Here is a 26,012-nt window from a genome sequence, read left to right as displayed (position 1 = left end):
ACTATGAAATGTGCAAAGGAGGGTAGGATTACAATGTGGGGCCCAAAACAAGGTGATTAATCAAAAGTCTATTTTTGACATAGTCAAATCCACTTCACCCTGGAGGACCTAATTCTTGGAAGCCAGGTTTCTATGCCAAGACTTAAAGAAAAAAAGAAGTCTTCTCTCCAGAAGGATGTTCTTTACATCTGGGGGCTCACCAGGGATTGATTCACTTGTTTCCCTCAACTGGTCTCACTTTGAATAAATTAGCAAGATCAGCAAGGTCTGTCCATGATATGGGTCAGGTTTAATTGACTTGTTCTTGAGCATGAACATTCAGAGGTCTTCAAGTGGGAGACCCTCCAGCCTGAAAGAGAGACATCAAAGTGAACAGATGCAAAACATGATTCTGAAGGAAACAGACATGCAAAGAACAGGAGGGAACTTAAACTCTAGTGTATGTTCTCAAAGAGATTTGAGAAAATGTTGCAACATGCAGCAAGCATTTTCCCAGTGAAAATGGAATAAACACATACCAAGAAATACCTCCTAGATAGTAAAGATCTATTTGTTAGCATAGAAAATAATTTGATGGAAAAGTTGGAAAATCAGATCTGGGAAATCTCTGCGAAGTAGAACAGGAAAATAAAGAGGTGGAAAATATGAACAAGAAACCCAGAGGGTCAACGCGGGATCGTTCAACATCTGACCAAAAGACAAATGACAGGGGAAAGTATCAACGAAGTAATGAGAAAATGTTTCCAGAACAGAAGGACTTCATGTTCATATTGAAAATGTACACCTAGTGCCCAGCACAATGAATTAAGAAAAAAACCCCACATATATAGCACATGACCACCAAATGTCAGAATATGAAGGATAAAAAGAAAGTCCTAAAAGCAAAATTGAGAAAAAAAAATCCAAAACGAACGCAAAGGCAGCACCAAATGATCCATTAGCAACTCTAGCTATGAGGAGCTCTTGACTTTCTGTGGTAAACTCATATCATTTTAGGATTCAATACATAACTAAAGTATCAATAAATGAGATGGTAGAATAAAGACATTATCAGACATGTAAAGCCCAGAAGGGACTCTCCAGGGAAATAGGTTGGCTCAGTAGAATCCTAAATTTGTAGAAGTGGTTGAACAAAATTAGAAATACATCTAAAGTAATTAGTTCCAAAAAAATTTGACCTCCAGGCAAAAAGTCATATGAGAAAGAACACTTAATCATAGCTATGGGTGTGTAGTGAACCACATTTAAACAGTCATAATAATTAAATCACTATTGATTTTCAATTTTCAGAATCAACCTATGGATAAGGCTTAGAGGATTAATTACCATTAGGGAACAAAATGTAAGTATTGTAGATTTGACATGTAAAAGCAACAATTCAGAACTTGGAGTTAGAAATGAGAACAGAACTGAAATCAGATTAGGAAGGAAGAAGTCAAAAGATACCATTTTGAGGGAAGAAAAAAAGACAACGTTTAAAAAAATTAGTTTTAAAAATTAACAAACAAAATGACATAATTCCACATCTTTTGGTTCTTGTATTCATTTGGATTATTTTGACAGGAAGAAAAACAAGATTCTTTTTTTGCAGTTGGAAGTTATTTTCATGAAAGAAGACTTTAGCTTCTGATGTTATTATTAAATCAAGATTTTGATTTGTCTTCATGAAAGCAACCACATAAGACTTCAATTGTCACAGGCTAAAGCAAAAATAAGTGAGGTGAGCATAACAGATAAAGGATGCTATTGAATCAAGGGGAGGCAAAAGAACATCAGAGTGAGTTGTACAAAAATAAGTTTTGTGATTATTTCATGCTAACTTGAAGGGATATTGCTAAAATGAAAAGAAACTTGGCTATAGTAATTTATATGCTGTTCACTTAATGGGTGCTGATTTACCACAATATTAAACATATTACCATCATATGAAATTAACATTAAAAATTTAATTTTATTAGTTTTGTGATTCTGCTTATGTTCAATTTGCAATTTCTTTTTGGTTGGCTCAGCAGGTTTGTTAGCTCAGTGGCAAGTACAAGCTGAAACCATAGCAGAGCTACTCTTCCCAACACGGTGGGTTCTCTAACTAACCAAAAGCTCCATTGTTACCTAGTCGCCTAGATCCTCCCCATATTCATAAAGTGATCCGTGGACCAGCAGCACTGGCATTCCCTGGGGGATTTGAAGAAATGTAGTCTTGGGCCTCGCCACCCACCCTTCCTCCCACTCCTGATTCAGATTCTGTTTCTTTAACAAGATCCCCCAGGTGATTTCCATGTGCACTGAAGTCTGGAAGGCACAGACCCTACCCTTTCCCTAGTACCATGGACAAGGACAGGAGCAGCATCCTTCTCTAGAAAGTCCCCACCCACTGCCCATTTCTGCCCAGCCTGAGCATCCCTCCTCTGAGGTCAGTCAGAGCTCAGGGGACCATATGTGGTCTGCCACTTCGCTACTGTGTCTCTTACCAAACTCTCTAGTGATGAGTGTGCCCCGAGCTCCCATTTCCCAGCACTTGGTGGTATTTGTTTTCGTCTGCCCAGATTCCTTATCTGTAACAGAATAGTAATATACTTTTTATAAAGATTTGTTGTGGAGAATTGCATGCAAAAATCTGTAAAAAGCTCTCAGGACAGAGTAACATCTCAATAAATGTGGCTATAATTATTAGCTATTGCCAAAGAGTCCCAGGTGATAACATTCAGCAGGAAAGGCTTCTATGTTAATGGTCTCCAGCCTCAGCTGTCATCAGGTTCATTTCCCTCATCAGTAGCTCATTACTTGATTGTCAAGTCACAGACGCTATAAGCCACACACCATCACACCGAATAATAGCGATTATTGCAGTTCTCATGTGGAAAGCATTGCAGAGCCGGTCTCCCTGTCATCCCGAGAGGGGTCCATCTGCAGGAGGTGCTGGGGGGGGAGGTGCAGAGCGGCATTTTCTGTCTCTCACCCCACAGTCCAGTCCCGTTTTGCTCATGAGCTTCTAAGCCGTCCTGCCCCTATGTCCCAAGGTTTTCCAAAGCCAAAACAACTATTTGTCTTTGCCTTCCTTTTATTCATTTCTTGGTGCACAGCCTTCTCCTGAGAGAGTCATGCATGGGTCCAGAGGCATGAGGTAGACCACAAGTCTCACATGCTGTGCTGGGAAAGACCTTTTCCTAGTTCAACTTCCTACCCCAAAGTGAAGCATTGTAACTAAACAAAAACCCTTTCCCCTGATACTCTTGTCCTAAGATGACCCCTTTCCCAGGTGGGTCCTCAGTCCCTCAATCAGGCTTCCAGAAGGCCTTCTCTATCTCTGTAAACACACCTCCTCATCTTGCCTGAATCCCAGGAGTGACTGGGCTTCATGTCCATATGGGGTCCTTTGACACTTCAAATGACCAGTTCAGTTAAGTCTGGAAAAGTGACTACATACGGTCTTAATTTTGAGAGACCATAATGTGAACATGAAATTTGACATATGCATTCCCAGGATAAATGGACGGGAAATAATTTTTAAAAAGAGAAACTACAACTATGACCCTCTTACTTCCTATGTGAAAGGCACCATATGCTGTCACATTTAATTCCCCAAATAAGTATTTGTTTGATAGATGAAACTGTGGCTTGCACACACTGAGAAACTAAGCTGGGATGAACTCATACTTGTTTTACTCCCAAATCCGTATCCTTTCTATTCCTTCATATGCCTTCACATTATGGAATCAGCAGATGGGCAGTAATAAGTTCCCTGTCACAGAAAGCATTCAAGCAGAGGCTGGAGGCTAGAAGTCTGGCCAACTGTCCCCAGGCCTGGAATAGGGCCAAGGGCACCCGAGGGTTACAGCCTGAGGTAATTCCTAGGGCGACACCATAAAGCGGTTGGTCTAGGAGAAGGTTATCCATTCCAGACAAGGCAAGGGAATAAGGAAGTACCAAAATATAAAGCTGAAAGTATCCAGAAGCACAGCAAGCTGATCTAGCGTAAAGTGCATTTCAGAATAGGTAAAGGAAGATCCAGAGCTGGAAGCTGGCAGTGCATAGGCTAAAATCTGCCCACAGACATGTTTCCTTTGGTCTTCAAGCATTAATTCCTTTTTAGTTACTTGACAACATCTAAACACTGGGAGATTTCACCCACAAATCCAGATTTCAAAACTTCTCTTCAAAAGTGGGAAGATCTGGCAATACGGGCCCATGTTTCTACGTGGCAACAGCTGAGTGGTGGCTGGTTCCAGAGGCAGGGCACACCCTCTCCGATTTCTAGGCTCTCACCACCTTATATTGCCTAATATTGCATTATCTTCCTGGACTCTGAAAATAACCAGAACAATGTATGTTTTCTGCTGCCATGTGGGAGTTCAGCCTAGAAAGAGACAGGCTGCATTCATGGCATATCTCAGACTCCTATTCCCTTCAAGCCTCACTCGAAGTTTCAATATACAGAGTCTGAAAGACAAGCTGCCTGATACAAAACAATGATGAAATAGCATGTACATCCATGTTCCAAATAGTGAGCATGCCAGTCACTGAGGGATGGAGAAGTGGTTTAGTTAAAACCTGGAAGAAGTCAAGATAGGCAAGAACCAAGGCATACAAGTCCCTAATCATTACTGCTTAGAACTACGTCAATATTCTAGTGAGAAGACATGATTGGTTATCATTAAAATTGTACTATAGATATTACTGATTCTAAGGTGGGGGGGAGTCAAGAAAGAAGAGAGAATGATAGAGAGAAAGGAGAATGAATGTTTTCTACAGCATGACTTCAGTTATCTCCAACAACTTGTTTTGTTGTTTTTCTGATTAAAAAAAAATCCTCCAGGTTTTGATAAGATGAGGTACCCAAGCCAACTTAGTGACCACATAGATAGGCTGAGAAGCAGCTCCAACATCAGGGGAGGTTCTTTGCTTACAAGCAATAAAAACCGACACCAGTAAACAAAAACAAAGAGGGGTTTAATGGAAGTATATTGACTACTCGTGGCATTGACGGGAAGGCTGGAAAGTATGACATAGATCTAGGTAAGCACCCAGGAGTTCCCATGGATAGAAATATGAGCAGTTTTAGGAGTCAAAGATTCAGAGACACCCCCCCCCCCACCCTGCATCTCACAAGGGTGCCAAGCTGGAATAGATGAGTCCAATCATTTTTAGCTATTGTGTCATTCTGTAGAAGATCCTAATTCCAGAGAGGAATCTTGACAATTAGCCTAGCTTAGGTCAATGGAAGCTGGATTATACCCTGGCCTGTAAACTCCACAAAATCAGAAGTGAGAAGACACTGACTATTAATTTTCCATGTTTTCAGCACCAAGACTAGCGTTTGAAACAAAGTAGATGCTCAGTGAATATTTGTGAAATGAACCAATGAAAGAATGACAGAATATTTTCAGTCTCGGACTAGGGTAAGATAGAGCGTCTGGAAAAAAAAAATAGTCCCTAAGCCCAAAGCCAGCGGGGAAGAGGTAATTTTCCAAAAGAAAATCAGGGTGATATTATCAAGAGAGAATTGAATGGTTGCTGGGCCCTCAATAGAGAGAGGAATGTAGACAGATGCTTTTGATTTTCCAGCAAGGTTTATATAACAAACATGGAAAACTTCAAATCTCTCTCTCTCAGGTCTTCACATTTCAACATAGTAACAAGGAATCAGTCAGAATATACCTAAATCCATCTTGTTTTCCTGCATACACAATGGGTAGCCAGATTTGCCTTGCTGTTGATTGGTGACCTGAAGCCCCGCATCCCCACTATCCTGGTTCTGATGAAGAAGGCCATATTCTGGTGCCAGCCCTGCCCCGAGTAAGTTCCCTGAGACGCAGGCACATCTCCTCCAAGAACATACCATATGTACAAGAGGCTGTTCCAAGGAGAAGCAAATTTGCACATCCCACTCAAAAGGGGAATGGCAAGGATGGGTGTGAGGAGCCCCCAGATTTTCTGCTCTTCCTCTGAAGTACTTTAGGAAGGAACACATGACTCATTTCAAAGGATCAAGGGAAGAACACCACCTGGAAGTGGGAAATGGTCAAGAAGGCTCTGATAAAGAAGCAGTTTTCGTGTTGATAATGAAGGATTGTAGATTTCTTAAGTTGATCTGACTGATAGTTGCTATTATGGCCCAATCCACTATTTGCCAGCTGGTCATATACAACTTAGCTCTTAATTATATATTGTCTTGTGAGGTCCTCAGAATGCTTAATGGGTTAGCCTCATTCCAAATGTTGGAGCACAAGCTCAGAGAAGCATTTGGAACATTCCTTGCAACAAAAGTGGGTTTGCTTTCCAGCCCCTGTTTTGGCTGTAAGTTGAAGACCTTTGTATATTTCTATTACCTGGATTAGAAGTGTGGATGCTGAGCACGGGGGTGAACTTGTTTGGAGAAGGGGAACTGTATGTCAGTAGTCTGTCTACACCTAAAACAGAGAGAGCTAAGGGCCCGTGGGCCTCATCCGACTATATATATTTTTTTCAGCCTGCATAGGATTTACTTTTTGAAGTATTATTTTCAAATTCTATGAAATTGAGAGGCTTTACATACCCATCTGGATTTCTAGTTTGTCTCGAAACCACGTAAGTCTTGCGACACGAGGTCTGCTTTCCCACAAGGAAATGGAAATGAAACTGAACCAAGCAGGGGTGGCCCCTCGGGACAGAGCCTGAGCTCTGTAGTCAGTCCCCACTCAGCTTTGGTCATAACCCAGTGTGGGCATGTAAGGACGGGGGAGCCTAGGTAGGTAGACGAGATTGTCACTCCACATCCACAACTTTATTTCTAGGTGGGTGTGCCATAGGTCTTAAATGGCTAAAAGTCATTCATCTGCCTTTTTGATGTGGCTAATGACTGTTATGGGGCATGTGCTTGGACCAGGCTAGGAAGAGGTTGGTAGTATGGGGCCATGTCTCTATATGCCCTGGGAGAAGTTAGCTATCTTTGAGTTCATCTTGGGATCTCTTATATTCTGTTTTTGAGGTTTTAAGCAGGAGTTTGGTTTGTAGATGAGGCTAAATCACATGATTATATGATACACCAGAACATAAAAGGTCTTGAATGCCATGCTGAGGGTTTATATTTGGGCAAGAAGTTTGAAAACACCAAAGCATCCCAAGCTCTTCTGCCTAGGGTCACGTCCTTTCAGCCCCTGTGTTTGGAGTCAGCTGCTCCCCACTGAAACCTGACAGAGCCATGTGGAGTGGCTCACAACTCTAGGGATTGACCATCCACAGGAGGATCTTCATTTTTTTTAAAAGAAGTTTGTACTTTCAGGGTACCTGGGAGGCTCAGTCGGTTAAGTATCCAACTCCTGATTTTGGCTCAGGTCATGATCTCATGGTCATGGGATGGAGCCCTGCATCGGGCTCCACACTCAGCGGGGAGTCTGCTTGAGATTCTCTCTCTTCCTCTCCCTCCGCCCCTCCCCTCCTCCCCCCTCAAATAAATAAATAATTAATTTAAAAAAATAAATTTGTGCTTCCCTATCTTTTGACATAGGCTCTTCTCTTTTGTGACTTTGTGTCATAGATATTGACATATGTGCACCACGACATATGCGTGACCTGTTTGTGGCAACACTTTTAATAACCAGAGACTGGAAATAATTGAAGGGCCTCTCACCAATAGGGAAGCTGACCTAATTGTGGCTCATTTATACAATTGAATATGGTGCAGCTTTGGAAGAACTGAGGGGTCTGTGGCTTATATGGAATGATCTCTACAGTATATTCTAAGCAAAAATAGCGAGGTGTTGATTAGTGTTTTTACTGTGTTTCCATTCATTTAAAAAAGTATGCAGGCGCTCACTTACTTATATATATAAGGTGGAATATTTTTAGGAGGTAGATAATGGCTTCTACAGAAAGCCTGGGAGACAAGGGTTGAGGGAAAGATAGACTTCTCATTGTAAATCCTTCTGTATTGTTTGTTTATTTTACCATGTTCGTATATGTTAATTTTTTTCAATAATAAAAATTGAGTTTTGTGGTTGTGTGCACTTAATTCTGAGCTTCATTTCTCCTGGAGTCTGCTTCATTCCTTCTAGGAAAATGTCTACATTCCACAGTTCAGTTTTCTAGAAGGAATCACCATGCCTGCCTGGCTGGCAGAACTGAGCAGGTTGTCCTGGGCTCTTGCTGAGACCCGGGGTTCTTTTCTTGGAATTCTGGGTGAGAACAGCTCTCAGGTACTATGTGGTGCCTTGTGGAGTTGCTTAGCAAGTGGGCAAAGAAGATATAGAGCCAGATAACAATTCTGTGTTGCTTTCTGCATCTTGCCTTGCTATGACATCCTCCACCCAACACTGTCCCCGCCCGCTTCCCCACATACCAAATGGACATGATACTATTTGTCCTTTCCACTCTAGGAATATCTCAGGAAATAAACAGTGCAGATAAAACTCCAACTGTCTCCTCCCTTGCAGCTCCCAGAGGAGGGAGGGTGATGGGTCTCTTGCCATTTGAGAATATAGGTAGAGCAGAGTAGGGTGAGTGGGGTGAAGTGAGACCTACGAAGGACTCAGGGGGATTACAGAAGATACATTGTTCTGCAAGGGAGAAGGGGGGAAAGGAATTCTGGAGAAAGGGAAGCAAATGTCCAAGAGCATCCTAGAATCTGGTACATTTGAAGAGCAGTGAGCAGCTCTGAGTGTCTGGGACACAGGTTGAAACAGGATACACAGCCCGAGGTGCCACTGGAAAATTCTGCAAGGAATTTAAACCTTATTCTGAAAAAACTTTGATTCCTAGGAGGGTTTTTTTATGTAAGAGAATAATGATCAAATTTTATTTGACATAGAACTAGCAGAAGTATAAGATAGAGTTACTAGAACAAATCCCTCCTGGCCAGAAGGGAGAGAGAGATGCTTATTGTAATGCTTTCTAGCTCAAGAGGACTTACCCTAAAAGAAGGCAGTGACAGTGGGGATATGGTGGGGGAGTGAGGGCAGATCTGAAATGGATTTGTGAAGTAAAATCAAACAGCTTACTGAGAGGCTCAACGAAGAAGTTAGAAAGAATGTCAACAGTGTCTTTGAGTGTTTGACTGGAAGAGAATAGTGACTTAGACCCAGAAGACCAAGCTTACCTGGAAGAGTGGTTTTTGCCCTTGAAGTATTAAATCGTATTTCATCCACAGTAAGAGTTGTTTGTATGTGAGTGTCTTCTGATGGCATGGATAAACATTTATTAAGTCTTTACACGGGGCCCTGGTAAAGCATTGAAGGTCAAGAAAGTCTTTGGAATGGAATATTTCAGATCTGTCTCCCCCTTGTCCAACAGAACCAGCGAAGATATTTCCTCCCTTCTTAAGAACAATGAAAGTACTCATAATGATTGCAAAGAAATGACACGATTGCCCTTGAAGATCAATTTCAAGCCCTTGCCCCTTCAGGACGCTCCCCCCCCCATACACTGGTACAATATCCCTTTTGTCTCCACGGCAGTAACTTGGGGGCTACCTGGGAAAGACAGCAAGGAGATGACTTAATTATGAGCAAAATCATTCGTCAAAGACCACATGAGACTTGCAAGAATCCTAGTTGCTGAGTGGGAAAATATTTTGTTGCAAACAGCTCAGCCCCAAGGGGAATGGGCGAATCTTCGGGATTGCTTGGAGAGACGAGGTGTGCCAATGGGGAATCAATACCCATCGGCTGACTGGCTTCCCTTGCTGCTGTGCGTCCCGCTCAATGGCACCCTGGCTTGGTATCTTGGCTCCGCTGGGACGTGGCTGTTGCGCTGGCTTGGGGCAGGCAATTCCTCCTCTTGACAGTCTCCTGGAAGCTGCTGGAATTTCTTCTGCCTCAAGCAGGATGTAACAAGCTGGGGAGGTTTTTGCTAGGCTGCTTTTTCTGCAATTCTTTTCTTGTTCAGGTGCCAGCAGGCCCTCGTCCTTCTAGGATTCCAAGCTGTAGTGTCTCTGAAGGCTGATGTAATGGTTCTAAGGCTCAGAATAGAAGACCCACTTTTTTATATGATCTGTCTGTTGTATGCTCACCTCGCTGACTCCTCTTTGCTCTCTTACCAGCCCTTCTAAAGACCTACCAGTCCCTTTCAATGTCTTTCCCCAGGAGGATGCCTCCTTGATCCTCCTTTGAGCTCTGCCTATTCATTCTCTGCCTGGGCTCCCCCATTAAACGGCACGTTTTCAGCTAATGGATCTATATAAAAAGACTCCAAAACACTCATTCCCAGGCTTAAATTCTTGCCTGAATTCAGGTCTAGCATTCATTCATTCATTCATTCATTCATAAGACATTTATGGACCCCCTATGCTATGCCAGGCCCTGCCCTAGGCATTGGGCAAATAATAAGACAGATACAGTCGACTCTCACGAACCTCCATCCCAGCTCTACTAGTGTTTTGATGTTTAGGCTTGAATGCACCTCAAACCTGTCCCAGTCGGCATTCAGAATCTCAGCCATCAAACCTGCCCCTCTGCCTGGCTGACCACGGTTGGGGACATCACAGTCTCTCTGTCATTGTCATCGGGATTGAACCCCATCCTCATTCTGTTGCTTGGTTTTATTGATCCCGCCTCCTAATCTCCCTGCTTTGATCCCCTCCGCTCCCTCCTGCCCCTACTACCTCGTTCAGCCCTTATCTTCCCTCATCCGCATATCCTCTTAACTGCACGCACAGCCTCTCATCTGTTTTCCCCTCCACTCAAAATCATTGCAAACATTCTTGTTATATAACAACCTTCCCTGTCCCTCTCCCCCACATCACCTTGAAATGAAACCCCCAACCATGGTCTCTCAGACACACCACATGCTCCTGGTCTGCCTTTCTGAACCTATTTGCAAGTAGCCCCCGAAGAGCTTCCCTGGAAGAAGGAAAAAGAAAAGGAGAGAAGACGGAAAGGAGGGACACTGGAGGAAGAGGAGGTTCAGGCACACGGTTCATTGTCTACACTGTGCTTGGCACTGTGCTAAAGGCTTCATGGACATGAGGCCATCCAATGATCCTTACATGATGAAATACAAGAAAAGTGAAATTTGGAGATTTTTAGACAGCTTATCACAGTAAATGAGATAAGAAATAATAATAGCCATCCTCTATGGAGAACTGAGTATGGGGCAGGCACCGCCGAATGCTTTACCAGCATCGTCTCCATCCTACTTCTGTGAGGTAGTGCTTGTGGATCCCCACTTTAAAGATGAAGAAACTGAGGCACAGAGAGGTGAGTGGGTCCAAGGCCACCCATCCCATGTGGTGTAGCCTAAACCAACTGCAGCCTTATGTCAAAAAATAAAAAATAAATAAAAAGCAATTTAAATAGACACTGAATTCTGGGGCACCTGGGTGGCTCAGCTGGTTAAGCATCTGCCTTTGGCTCAGGTCATGATCTCACGGTCCTGGGATCGAGTCCCGCATCGGGCTCCCTGCTCAGCAGGGAGTCTGCTTCTCCCTCTCCTTCAGCCCCTCCCCCCACTCATGTTTTCTCTCTCTCTCTCAAATAAATAAAATCTTTAAGAAAAATAGACACCGAATTCTTCTTTAGGAGCAGCAAAGGGAATTCCATTGATGGCTATAAAGCGAAGCTCCTATAGTCCCCTCTCTCCACCTGTCTGCCGAGATTTCACACACCAAGAGTATGGCTGATACCTACAGTTTCCCACAGTCTCTTCCCTAACTCCCCATAGCCCACTCACTCTCCTCCCTCTTCCTTGCAACTCAGATCTCTTTCCTCATGGGAGTAGCTCTATGTCTTTGCTAATGAAACCCTATCAAGCTTTTCTCCATCCAGTTCCTTTCTCTAGGCCAAATGTCCCAAATCAAAGACCCACAGCCTATTATATTCTGTTGCTGTGTCTGTCTTTGTTCCGCCAACACAATTTTTAAAATAATTCTAGACAACATTGAAAAATGGGTGACTCCCAAAGTTCTGGCTTGCCCTTGCCTGATTTCCAGAAAATCTAGCAAGATCGAGCCTGCATCATGGCCCCCCAGGCACACACGCTCTCTGGGTCTGGCTCCACCCCACCACTCACCCCGCTGTCTCCCAGGCCCAAGCTTGGGGCCATCTATGCTTGTATCTAGGTCTCCTTAAAGATGGGAAAATGAAAGGTAAAGAGAAGGCCCCATGTTTTACTCTGGACACAAACAGTAATCCCCCGTGTTTAAAGATTTAAAAAAAAAAAAAAGATTGAGGGTCTTTGAAGAAAGAATACAAGCCTGGCTGCCTACTCACTTACTTATTCCTGCTGGCACTTGGGTTTACAGTATCTAGATCAGATTAACAGAACAAAAAGACCCCTTCTCACCTCCCAAAGCTCCGGTCTACAGAACAACAAAAACCCAGGAGAAAGAAACCGTGGGTTATATGGTGATAGTTCCCCTCATTCTGGTCTCAACTGTCCATCTCCCTCATGTAGTAACCAACCAACCAACCAACCAACCAACCAACAAACAATTCCTTCTTAACAGAAACTGCCAGCTTCCTGTTCTTGACATTATTTGAATTTAAGTAAAATGGCTCCTTTGGCAACTACCCGTCAGCCAACAGCTTTTACAACATGTTTTCTGATACAAACCGTTTCACAAAGAGCTTTTATCTTTTTACTACCAAGCATTACATTCTGAACAGAAAACTTAAGATTTTCAGCAGAGATTTTAAGAGGATCCATCATAGGACTTAACAACAACTGTGATCTATTATATTTAGTGCAAGAGTAAAGACCTGAGAGAAATAGCGATTTCGATTTGACTTTATGGCCCCCCAAGTTGTGTTCAAGTTAAGGGAAAGTGAAAACTTGGTATTGGAGAAAGAGGGAAGACCTTGGGCTCAAACCTGGGTTTGCATTCCACTGTTACTTGCTTATAAACTATTGCACTTTAGGCAAATTGCTTAACTAATTTATGCCTCAGTTTTCACAGCTATTAAAGGAAGTTATCTACCGTATAGGATTGTTGCAGTAAAGATTTGTGGCATTTGTGGTGCAGAGCCTGGTTCATAGTAGGATGCCCTAAATGCTTTAAGTTATATGTGACAGTAGCTTAACTTAAACTGGCCTAAGCAAAAATGAGAATTTCTTGATTTGCCTAACTGAAAAGCTCAACACCAGCTTCAGGCATAGCTGGATCCAGGAGCTCAAATAATGTTGTTAAGACTCAGTCTCTCAAAAAAAAAAAAAAAAAGACTCAGTCTCTCACCATCTTTGGGTTCTGTTCCCTTCTGTGCTTGATTTCATTTTTCTGTTCCCTTCTGTGCTTGATTTCATTTTTCATTGAGCCCAGCAGACTAGCTGGCTATTTTTGGAGCAAGCAGATCGGAGCTCTGAAAAAAATGTAGGCTGAGATGTGGAGGGTCTGATTGAGAGTCTCCTTAGGCAGGGCAAAACTAGTTTGGGCAGCATAGTCCATGTGGGGTGTCCTAGTAGGGGTGGGATTCAGGGCCAACATAAGAACATATGACATTTCATCTTCATCAACGCTACATAGATTAGACAGGTCCAAGATGATCACTTCCATTTGACAGATAAGGAAACTGAGGCTCTGTATTAGTAACAAATTACCATAAACTTAGTGGCTTAAAACAACACACATTTATTACTTTACAGTTCTAGAGGTCAGAAGTCCAAAATGAACCTCACTGGGCTAAAATCAAAGTATCGGCAGGGCTGCATTCCTCCTGGAGGCTCTAGAAGAGAATCTATGTCCTTGCCATTTCCAGCACGTGAAGGCCACCTGCATTCCTGGCTCAGGCCCCCTTCCCTCTTCAAAGCCAAACACAGCGTCTTCAGATCTCTCTTTGATGCTGCCCCTCCCTGACCCTCTTGTCTCCCTCTTCCTTATAAGGACCTTTCTGATTATACTGGGTCCACCCAAATAGTCCAGAAAAATCTCTCCATCCTGAGACCCTAAATTGAATCGCATCTGCAAAGTCCATTTTGCCATGTAAGAGAACATATTCACGGGTTCCAGGGATTAATGCATGGGTATCTTCACAGAGGCCATCATTCAGCCTACCACATGCTCCAAAAGGTTAACGGCCCCTGGCCACTCCTTAAGTTAATAGCTGAGCCACAGCCAGAACCGATGCTAATCCTTCTAAATTAAGACAGTCTGAGTAAGAATTCTGGTTCCTCGGCAGAGCCTCTGTGTGGCCTCAGTCAGGTGTCTCTGAGCCTCTGTGTCTTCATCTGTAAAATGGGTATACTGTTATAAGGATGAAACTAGACACGGTTTTAAAGCATCTAGCACCGTGTCTGACATGGAGCAGAGAATTCATAGTGCTAGGCACTCCTGTTATGTTTACCTGCCTTGAACTAGCAGGGCCCCTTGAACTAGCAGGACCCCTTGAACACATCGCTCAGGGAAAACTGGGGAAGAGCCAGCAGCATGTTAGAAGGAGCTTTGGGATTTGAGTCAGCCCTATGACCATAGAGAACTTAAACTTCTCTGAGTCCTGTCCCTTATTCATAAACGTTGGCAACAGTAGGACCTTCCCTCGCAGAATTAAGCAGAAAATGCCTGCTGGTGCTTTGCACCCTCAATAAGTCTATCTCCCCTCCTTTCGTCTTCCATCTCCATTTATTTGCTTCACATTTTCTTTCTGCTCTCTTCCCTTCCTCCTTCCCTGTTGGCCTCCCTACGTCCCTCCTTCCTATCTCTCTCTCCCTTCCATTGCCCGGACTTGAGACCTCTGTGTAAAAGCAATTAATCAATTTCAGAGACTTCCGGTGTCGGCTCTTGATCTCCCCTCTTCTGTGTCCCAGCCACCGGTACTTTCCACTCATCAGTTTCTTAGTTGTGCAATCTAAATGCTAATGATCCCTGCCTAACCTGCCCCTTTACCCTCCCCTACAGATTCATGGAAACCTCATCCTGCAATCACCAGCTACTCTCCCCACCCAACCCCTTGTCCGGAACGTGGGCTTGAGACCCTGCCATCTTTAGAAACCTCTGATGGTCCACAAAGTAGTTGGGGGAAAGGGTGGGATCTTCTGTCAGGAGCCCCCCAGAGCATCTTCCTCCCTGGGAGGGCCCTATCTATCGAGCTGGCCGATGCCCGCGCTGATGCCCTCATTCCCTTTCATGCACTGGCAGTTTTCAGTCCGTTATTGAAAGTGCAATATGCTCGCCAGTAATGATGTCTTATTGGAGTGTAAAGATTTTCCCATTTCACTGCTTTATCCTGAATTTAAAGTATTTCGAAATTCACTTATACTGGAGAGGACCAGCAGCCCAACGTGGCTGTAAATAAACTGGTGCCTGCGAAGGTGTTATCTCTGAAATGGGAGATGGGCTAGGTGAGTGCTCTAGGGCGGGCTGGGCAGGATCAGGCTCCGAGCTCTTCCATCACGGCTGGCCACCAGGCAGCCACTTTTCTTCCAAGCGCTGGGCCTGGGCGCCAGGGCACTCTGACCTTGTCTTTTGAATCTATTCAATTGAAGTTGAGTTGGAAGATCACTTAGCTCTCAAGTCTCTGCTTGGGAAGCCGGAAAATCTGAGAGCTAATGTGGAGACCGACAATAGAAGGGATTTGAGCAGGGGGTGAGGGAAGTGGCTGTGATTATGATTATAGTCAATATGAGCAAACGTTTCTTGAAATGCTACTGTGGACTAAGCACCCTACTAAGTGCTTTGCAGAGTTAGCTTCATTAAGCCTCTTAGTAACCCTGGGACACGATCGGGAGTCCCCCCAATCCGGCCGGCCAGCAGATCTGATGCTCCTGGGAGTCTCCTAGCCATCAATGTCAAGGCCATGGCTACAGGTGTCCGTGGAAAATAAACCAGGGAAACTTCTCACCTAGGTTGTAGTTTGCATTGGGTGCTTAGATTTACTGATGTCTTCCACTGGCCCATTTGTGACCAGAGTGGCCAAGAGGGATGCTTGAGACTCTTTGGACCCAAAGCCAGTGTTGTGTCAGCCCCAGTGGTTAGGAGCACAAGCGAATCCTGACTCTGTGGCTACTTTCTAGCAGTGTGACCTGGGGACAGTCCTTTGGGACCATCCGTTCCCTCCTCTAATCTGTAGATAATAATGGTGCCCATGTCATAGGGTTGTATGAAGATGACATGAGTCATGGTATGTGAAGCACTTAGCACAGCACCTGGCCTAGAGTAAAGGCTGTGTAAGGATACCTCAGTATGTGAACCTTTAACTAAAACCTTGAACAAAGGTTTTAAAATATGCTTCCTGGTGCAGATGATTTTCTGCACTGTCTCCCACAGGTCTGGGGCAGTGGTATGTCCTGGTGACAAACAAGAGAAAACGAGTCTCTAAAGTCATCCAATACTCGTCTCTTTTCCCGTCCTCTCTCAAGGGCTGGATGTGGGTAGTTGTCATGGTGCCAAGCGACCAGCTCATCCCACTTTGTCTGGAACTTCCCAGGTGTTAGCACTGCAAGGCCCATGTTCTGGGAGCCCCTTGGGTCTCAGACAAGCCAGGAGGAGCAAGATATGTGGACAGCTGGGTTTTGGGGGAGGACATATGTATGATTGGAGACTGTATTAGTTTGCTAGAGCTGCCATAACAAAATGGCACAGACGAGGTTGCTTAACCAACAGAAAGCTATTTCTCACAGTTCTGGAGGCTGGAAGTCCAAGATCAAGGTCCTGGCAGGGTTGGTTTCTCCTGAGGCTTCTCTCCCGGTGCACTGAAAGTAGAGGAGTAAGTCCCTCTTGTGGGGTCCCTAAGGATCACTTAGAGCACAACCACAGACATGCCAGCCAAGAGACAGAGGAGATGAAAAGATTTATTGCACTCACAGATCCTGCAGGAGGAAGGCACAGCACACCACACAGGGGACCGTGGGGGGAGAGCACCCAGGAAGCAGGCTCGCCCAAGGGGTGGGGAGCTGAGACCGAGGACCCACCAGAAATGCCTTTACTGGGGGTCAGGGTAGAGTACACCAGCAAAAGGCATGCAAAGGGTTCACTGGTGCATTTGAATGTCCCTGGGTCCCAGTCAAGGGAGGGCCAGAAGGGAACCCTTGGCTGGCACCAGCCCGATCACCCTGGAGCACCTGGTCATCCGGGCGAGTGCGTCCAGCCTGGATATGGGGAAGCCAAGGCATGGGGAAAATAAGAATTTTGAGAATGCACAACACACGTTGGCTTTCAGATGGCCACCTTCTTTTTGCAGCCTCATACAGCCCCTCTCTGTGTGCACAGGCATTCTTGGCATCCCTTCCTCTTCTTAGAAGAACACCAGTCATATCCGATTAGGGCCTCACTCGTAGACCCCCTTTAATCTTAATCACCTCTTTAAAGGTCCCATTTCCAAATACAGTCACATTAGGGGTTAAGGCCTCAACATTATGGATGCGGAGGGAACACAGCCTCCGCCAGTAACAGAAGCCATGGGTTTCAAAGCAGAGGCTTTTCTGAGCATCCATCCCATCCTCCACGTGGAACTCAAGGCAGCTGAAAGTTCTCTCTGCACATTGTTACTCTGTTACCTCCCCATTGGTATCCCTGGCAGCGCACACAGTGATCTTTAATTGGAGGGCATATCTCAGCAGCAAGCTAGCACCAGGTAGAATTTTGATAACAAGTTCAAATTAACTGGCTCTAATCTTTCTAAAGCAAAAATAAAGGCCCCCCAACCTCTACCCTGCGCAGTGCCTCACAATAGCCACCCACCGCAAGCAGAGCAACACCTCAGGTCCTTGGGGCCCCGTGTCACCAACTCTGCTTCTCTCTGACCCCGTTTCCACCCACCTGACAAGCCTCATTCACTCTGCTCGGTCACACCGGTTCTCTCTTCTCTCCTCCAAAACCCTAAACTGCTGTCTCTCTCAGGGAACATTTGCATTCGCTGTTCCTGGTGCTGGGAACTCTTCCCCCACCTCCTTCCCTGGCCGCCTCCTCGTTACTCAGGACTCCACCCAAAGGCCACCTCCTCGGAGGGACTGTCCCTCTGTCACTTAGCCCTATCACTCACCACATTTCATACTGTCACTTGCAGGCAGTGGGAGAGATGAGGCCAGTCCATCTGTCAGTTAACTATTCATCAGGATTCGCGCTATGTACTAGACAATGGAGCTTCGGTGATAACACAAGACAGATCCCATCTTCCCGAAGGAGGTTCTATTCTGGAATGAGGAGGTATACAATAAACGTATCAGCATCCAAATACACTAATGTCTCGTTCAGTGGGACACCTTCAAAAAACAGCGATGTAAAACCATTAGCCCTTCTGGGAAATTGCTGGACTAATCCATATGGCCTAAAAATCCCAGACCTCCAGCCTCCAGAATTGCATGAAATAAATTTCTTTTGTGTATAAGCCACCCAGTCTATGGGACTTTGTTATAGCAGCCTGAACTAAGACACTGGTTTTATTTTTGATGTCTTATTGGATATTACTTTGTACGTGAACTAGATTTTAAAGCCCCCCTCTCAAAGTGCCTTTTGTCTGAAGCAAATGTTTGACATTCAGAATGACCCCAGATGTCAAAGGGAATATAAATATTAAATGATTATAAATGCGTTTTTTCCTCATATTATTGCAAAAAGTAGAAAATTCCTGGAAAGCAGAAAAGAAAATTAAAAAAACATCCATAATTTTATCATCCATGCACAGCCACTATTTACATTTTAATGTCTTTTCTTCGGGGCTTTTTTTTTTTGTGCAGAGGTTTTTTGGTTTTTTCCTTTTTTTTTTTTACACAATTATATCCATTCTCTATATGCAATTTTTATCTTTTTTTTCCCCAGTGACTGTTCTATCATAAGCATTTTCCACATTATACAGTCTTTGTGAACATTGCATTTTATGACTCCATAATGTTCCATGCTAGGATTATGGCATGGATTATTTAGCCAAACATTTACATTAAAATTTTTTTATCTCACTATTACTTATGCTGTGGTGATGATAATCTTGTTGTATAAACTCACCCCCTCCTACGCCCCAGCCCACCATCCGTTGAGTAGCGTTTGAGGCTACTTCATTAAGCTGCACACTCCAATGTGTAATTACTGGATCAAAGCAGGGGGGGGAGCATTTTAAGGCATTCAGGACGCATTTACAAATTACTCTCTTAAAAAGGCTGTGCCAATTTACACTCTGATCTGCAGTGTTAGAAAGGACCCATTTTGCTACACTTGTGTTAATATGCCTATTATCATTTTAAAAGACCAGCTAATTTGAAAGGCATGAAATGTTATTGTTTTTATTTGCATGGCTTTGATTAGTAGTGATATTGAAAAATTCTTCCATGTTTGTTAAACAGTAGCATTTACTCTTGGGGACATGTCTGTTTATATCCTTTTGCCATTTATCCTTTGGCATCTTTGGTTTTCTTAAAGATTTGCCTTAATTCAAATATATGAATACATTGTTCTTCTTAATTATATTTGCTACAAATGTGTTTCCCTGTTTGTTGTCTTCTTTTCGAGTTTGATTATGCTTTTTATGTACCGAAGATTTAAATTTTTTTGTAATCACATCTACCCATCTTTTTCCTTTGTGATTTTCTAAATCTTTTCTAAAGTAGACACTCTTCTCTCCAGAAGCTTGATTAATATTCATTTCTTTTTTTTATATAGTTTGTTTATGCTTTGACTAAAAAATAATTCTTTGATCTGTCTGGAATTTGTTTCTGGGCATAACCTTGAAGAGACTTTTCCCATGGCTAACCATCTATCCCAATAAAATCTATTTGATAACTGCATTTTTTCCCTTCTTTATCATATATTAAATTTTCACGTGTAATGGAGTGTAGTCTAAGCTGCTGTGTTTTATTGAACCAATGTACCACGCTGTTCAAATGGCTATATTTTCAAAATCTGTTTAAATATCTGTTCAGGCTGGTCCCTGGGTGCTTCTAGTTCAAGGAGAGACACTGGAATGGTCTACCTTCGCTCTTTCCTCTTGCTTCACAGTAGGAAACCAGTTCAGAGACAAACAATGGAGAATGTAGGATCACCACAATGCCAATCCCAGGAAATTTCCCATTCTCCTAAAATGATCTCTGACTTTTAAAATTCTCTTACATTTCAGCTTTATGGAGGTATAATTAACATATAAAATTGTCACTTTAAATAAAGTGTCATCCTGGTGATCTGATATACATATGCATATATGTCCATCCTGGTGTCCATCCTGGTGATCTGATATACATATACATTATGAGAGGATTTCCCCCAGTTACTCATCCATCACCCCACATATTTATCTTTTGGGGGGACAGTGAGAACATTTAAGTTCTACTCTCTGAGCAAATTCCGATTATACAGTACAGGGTTATCAACTAGAGTCACTGTGTTTTACATTAGATCCTCAGATCTTATTCATCTTATAGCTGGAAGTTTGTACCCTTTTACCAACTTCTCCCAATTTCCCCTATCTCCTGGCTCCTGGCCACCATTTTTCTAATTTCTGTTTATATGAGTTTGACTTCTTTTTCTTTTCTTTTCTTTTTTTTTTTTAGATTCCACATATAAGCAATATCATACTTGTCTTTCTGTCTGGCTTATTTCATTTAACATAATGCCCCCACAGTCCATCCAAGTTGTTGCAAATGGCAGGATTTCCTTCTTTCTCAGGGCTGAACAATATTCCATGGTCTATGTACATCACACCTTCTTTACCCATTCATCAGTTGATAGACATTTGGGTTGATTCCATATCTTGGCTACTGTGAATAGGGCTACAATGAACATGGGACTGCAGATGTCTTTTTGAGATCCTATGTTCACCTCCTTTGGATATATCCCCCAAAGTGGGATTGCTGGGTTGCATGGTATTTCTATCTTTAATTTTTTTGAGGAACTACCATACTGTTTTCTATCATGGTTGCACCAATTCACAATCCCACCAAGAGTGCACCCAGGCTCCCTTTTCTCCACATCCTCGCCAGTATTTGTTACGCCTCATCTGCTTGATAATGGCCATTCTGCCAGGTGTGAGGAGATAGCTCATTATGGTTTTGATTTGCATTTCCCTGATGATGAATGATGTTGAACCCCTTTTCGTGTACCTGTTGATCATCTGGATGTCTGATCTCTGACCCTTGAAGAAGACTTTGTGTCCAGTTTTTCTTCTGTACTCCACATAGACTTCTGCTCTAGTCATTCCGAGCTGGGAGTAGGAGCTCAGAAAGGATGGCTTTCAGATCGTGAGTTATATCCTCACCCTGTGATGATCACTCTGTGATTCCCCTGGGCAACCAGAGCCTGATCCTCCACTAACTTTTTTCTCATTTACCTCTGAGTTTTCTCTTTCCACTCCAGCCTGACAAACACCTTGCCATCATGGGTACTCACTGATTTTATTTCTTTCTCTGAGGATTTTATTTCTTCCTGATGTGAGGCAGATGCCTCCCAAGGTCACAACCTTATACTTAAATCCTTAGAATACATTTTAATATACTTCTTGGCAGACCTGATGATTTCAGGTTTTTGTTACTTCTAATTTTTCTTATTTAATCTCAGGTCTTTACTATGCTCTAGGGGGCAGGGAGGATAGGAAGAGCTAAATTAGAGGCATATAGAATCCCTGATCTGAAGGGGGACCTGGAAACTGTTCCATAGAAAACCCCCCAGGCCATCCGAGGGCATCTCCACCTTCCCAAAAGTTAAAGGAGCAATGTTTAGTATCCACGCCGCCCAAAGCTTTCAAGCAGGAACCTCTTGCAAACGGACCACAAGAAATTAATATTCCACAGTATCTGCACAGGTATGTCATGCTCTCATCTAGCTACAGAAGCTGCTACTCTCTAGTTAGCCTTTTGAAATTTAGGATTCAGATTCTGAAAAAGCATGCTTTCAAAATCCATTGGAACGATGTCCATGAGAGATCCGTATCACGAGGGATCAAGTGTTAGCAATGATTCCAGGTATAGTAAAAATGTACAAGGCAGGATTCATTCATTCATTTATGTACTCATTCACCCATTCATGTGACAAATGCTCATCAGGATCCTACTCTACGGCAGGCACATCGTCCTCATTCTAGGAACTTGGGACCTAGGGGTGAAATCAACCTAGTCTGGGGGAGGAGGCATTCCAGCCACATCAGATGGAGGAAACAGAGAGGTTCTTGGGTGGCTCAGTCAGTTGAGCATCTGACTCTTGATCTTGGCTCAGGTCTTGATCTCAGGGTCATGCATTCAAGCCTCGCATGGACCTCCACACCCAGCGTGGAGCCTATTTAAAAACGAAGCAAACCAAACAGATGGAGGAGGCAGGTAACACAATGCACTGTTTCTCCTGTCTTTTACTTTTCAACCATCTGCATTAACGCTCATAAGTGAAATGGGAAATCAATTCTGGTTTGCAGTTTATCAATAAGCAGTAGAGATACCTTCCACACGGGCAACACGGCTGGAAGTTATGTGGTGAATATGTATTGTGGCTCTTCTATAAATATGCTTCTGTTCATCACTGCCTCTTGAGAAGGGAATAGTTTCACACCCACTGGGAATCTGTATCTGAGGTATTTTGCTAATAAAATAACCAAACAGCAGATTACTGTCAAACAGTTTCCCCATAGAGAAACTGAAGGCTTCCAAGGGTACAGGCAGAAGCTTGGCTTGTAGATCCATCCAATATGTCAGCTCGTTTGAGAGCAAAGGACGACTTTTTCCTTTCCCATAAAGGGTTACAAAAAGGAGGAAAATCATGAGCATTTAAGCAAGAAGCATTCAAAATTAGTTACAGATACTTTAGGGGCTTAAAGGATAGTTGGGGAATTCTTAATTACGTGTCACAATCTCTTGACTTCTTTATTTGATTCAGCAAATCCATACTTACCCACAGCCTGTTATTGGCCTTGCACAGTGTTTGGCATAGAATAGGTCCTAAAAGACTTTTTTTTTCAATGAGTCACTGTAACAGATTCTGGAGATATGAGATAATGCCACCAGCCTTAAGAAGATTATAATTTAAGTGGAAGACTGTTGTGTGACCAGCTAAGCCTGGTGCAATAATGGCCAATGTTTACTGAGCTCTTACTATATCCCAGGCACCAAAAACTTTATGCACATTATCTCTTAAATTCTTAGGACAACCGTATGAAGTAGGCGCTAGTGTCTTCTCTGGTTAAGGATGAGGACACAGATGCGGACAGAGGTCCACAAAGCTGGGATGGAGGTGGGATGTGAACCCAACTGTGTGGCCTCTCTTGCCGTCCCTGCTGCCCTCCCAGATCTGAGTGAGGTCTCTAGAAAGCAGGACAGGGAAGGGAGCTGGTTCTTCGGGAGAAGGATTTGGAAAATGTTCCCAGGGAGAGTGTTCTTTCACTTGGCATCTTGAAGGTTTTCAGATGGGGTGAGCTGGGTGATTCAGCACGCCATTCCTGGAGATGAAAAATACGGGAAACTGAACTCCCTATCACATCATTTTGCTGCTAGTCCGTTTTTGACCTTGTGACTCCATCCTGGCAACGGCAAGTTCATCTATCTCACTGGGCTGCCTCAGTCTCTGGGTCGGGAGGAGAACTTGGCTCCCCTTCCAGCTTCCCCCCCACATCTGAAGTCAGACTTTCCTCCCTCTCTGGACGGTGGGGTGTTCCCTACTCTGGCCCTCCTTATCCCCATTTCTGTTGTTATTTCCTGCCGGGCACTGCTAACTTGGGCTGAGCTGCCCACTTCGGTTACTGACACATCCATCCTGGAAAACATATCCCGTCCATAAGGCTTTCTCTCATAGTCCAACCAAACTTCACCCCACAGTTCCAGCGGTGTGGGAGCTGGTTCAGTGGCTCTAGCAGGTCCTGACTCCATGGCCCTTTCATTCTCCTTGATCATGAAGACCAATCCACTTGAGGGATGCGGGAAATGGGTACAGTAATGTTCTTGAGCCGGGTGAGAGGGACCCCGTTCTGGTTCTCCTCTGGCTGTACTCCCATCCTTTACACACCGCTTCAAGAATTGTGATGCCAAGGGAACATATGTATTGGGAGATAATATCCTCCTTCATTGTACAGAATCCTGCAATTTCCCGTTCACATGGCCCCATGCCCACTTGCAGGGCCTGTTCTGGAATCTTCCTGCGCCTATCTTCCAGAGTGTGGGCTATGCTGGTGTGTGCCTTCCTGGGCCCAAGGGCTGACTGAGGGGGGGTGGGAATGGGCTCAGGCATACAGGCTAAGGTATCCACAGGCTCGAACATGAGTCGTTGTGCTGTAGGTCGGGGCTGAGATTGGGCAACGGGCTGAGTTGATTCTCCCCTGTGCGCAAAATGAGTGTGAGAGCATTGAATAAGGACCCAGCCCTCTAAGTTGTTAAGAAGTTCTGTTTATCAAGGAAGGCGGCTAGAACATATTTTATATAGGTTTTCATTTACTCATGGTATACGGGCCTTCAGTTTTACTCCTGCCCTAGGGCTTGTAAAAGTCAGAGCCGGGCTGGAGGGCTGTGCTCTTATCTTTCATTGACTCAATCAAACCTGGTCATTTTATTTTCTACCAGGGAAAGGTGCTTCATGTTGTATGTCTTGCCAACACATTGGGTGCGAGTGTTGGGCGCAGCCGCAAACTGACCGATGGCACCAATACTGCAATTGTTAACTATTGGTGAATTACACCATTTAAAGACCAGAGAATGTTGAATGGTTTCTGTGTGGCCCTATGGCAGCTCATGGGACAAGGAAAAGATTCACTGCCCTGTGTAAAGAGAAAGGGCCGCTGGTCAAGCGAGCAGGGAAATCTGCCTCTCAAAGAGCATCCCCTCCCATGTTACATCATAAGTCCCTTCTGTATACAGTAATCCCCTGCCCACCTTATCTGTGGATTTGCTTTCTGTGGTTTCAGTTACCTGCGCTCAACTGCTGCCCAGATGTAGATGATCCTCCTTTGACTTATGGTCAGAGAAGGTCAGTAGTAGCCCAATGCTATGCCTGCCTCACTCACCTCGCTTCATCTCATCATCCCCACAAGAAGAAGAAGGGTGAGTACAAGATAATAAGATATTTTGAGGGACAGAGAGACCACATTCACATAACTTTTATTACCGTATATTGTTATAATGGTTCTATTTTATTATTAGCTGTTGTTAATCTCTTAACTGTACCTAGTTTATGAATTAAACATTATCATATGTATGTGTGTATAGAAAAAACATAGTATATATTGGGTTTGGTACTATATCCAGTTTCAGGCATCCATTGGGGGGTGGTCTTAGAACATAACCCCTGCAGATAAGGGGGGACCACTGTACCAGCCATTATATTAAGCTAAACACTTTCATACATAACTCATACGACTCATGTTCTATGGAATGTTATTGGGTAACATATCACTCTTATTTCTTCACTCAACCTCTTAGAAATAGCCCACCCATAGGTCAGATACTCTTTTTGAAATTTTTTAATTTTTTTAAAGATTTTATTTATTTATTTGTCAGAGGGAGAGAGAGAGAGCACAAGCAGGGAGAGCGGCAGACAGAGGGAGAAGCAGGCTCCCCACTGAGCAAGGTGCCCAATGCAGGACTCAATCTCCCCTGGGATCATGACCTGAGCAGAAAGCAGATGCTTAACAGACTGAGCCACCCAGGCACCCTAGGTCAGATACTCTTTTTTTTTTTTTTTTTTAAGATTTTATTTATTTATTTGACAGAGACACAGTGAGAGAGGGAACACAGCAGGGGGAGTGGAACAGGGAGAAGCAGGCTTCCCGTGGAGCAGGGAACCCAATGTAGGGCTTGATCCCAGGACCTTGGGATCATGACCTGAGCCGAAGGCAGACGCCCAACTGACTGAGCCACCCAGGTGCCCGTAGGTCAGATACTCTTATCACATTGCTTTTGTTAAGAGATAATAGTGTGTTAGTTATACACGGCTGTGTAACAAATGACCCCAAACTAAGTGACTTCAAACAGCAGCACTTATTATCTTACAGTTTCTGTGGGTCAGGAGTCTGAATATGGCTTCATTGGGTCCTCTGGCTAAGGGTCTCTCACAAAGCCACAATCAAGGTGTGGCAAGGGTTGTACCTCAAGGCTCAAGTGCAGGGCAATCCCCTTCCAAGCTCACTCACACAGTTGCTGGCAGGATGTGCTTCTCATTGGCTACTGAACTAAGATTACCTTCAGTTTCTGCCACATGAGTCTCTCCTTAGCTGACAACATGG

The 26,012-nt window shown here is 43.8% G+C and overlaps 1 protein-coding gene across 1 annotated transcript in view; it reads left to right on the top strand.

Annotated features, from left to right (window-relative positions):
* Positions 1 to 24,831, top strand: part of LOC118534539 (uncharacterized) — a 260,521-nt gene extending 235,690 nt beyond the window's left edge. Inside the window, exon 7 of the mRNA XM_078074670.1 lies at positions 24,696 to 24,831. The gene's annotated coding sequence lies outside the window, so the exon portion shown is untranslated. The remainder of the gene's footprint in view (positions 1 to 24,695) is intronic.
* Positions 24,832 to 26,012: the final 1,181 nt, after the last annotated feature.

This window comes from Halichoerus grypus, chromosome 6 (genome assembly GCF_964656455.1).
Source record: "Halichoerus grypus chromosome 6, mHalGry1.hap1.1, whole genome shotgun sequence".
In the NCBI taxonomy this organism is placed as follows: domain Eukaryota; kingdom Metazoa; phylum Chordata; class Mammalia; order Carnivora; family Phocidae; genus Halichoerus; species Halichoerus grypus.
This window is presented reverse-complemented; position numbering and strand designations above follow the sequence as displayed.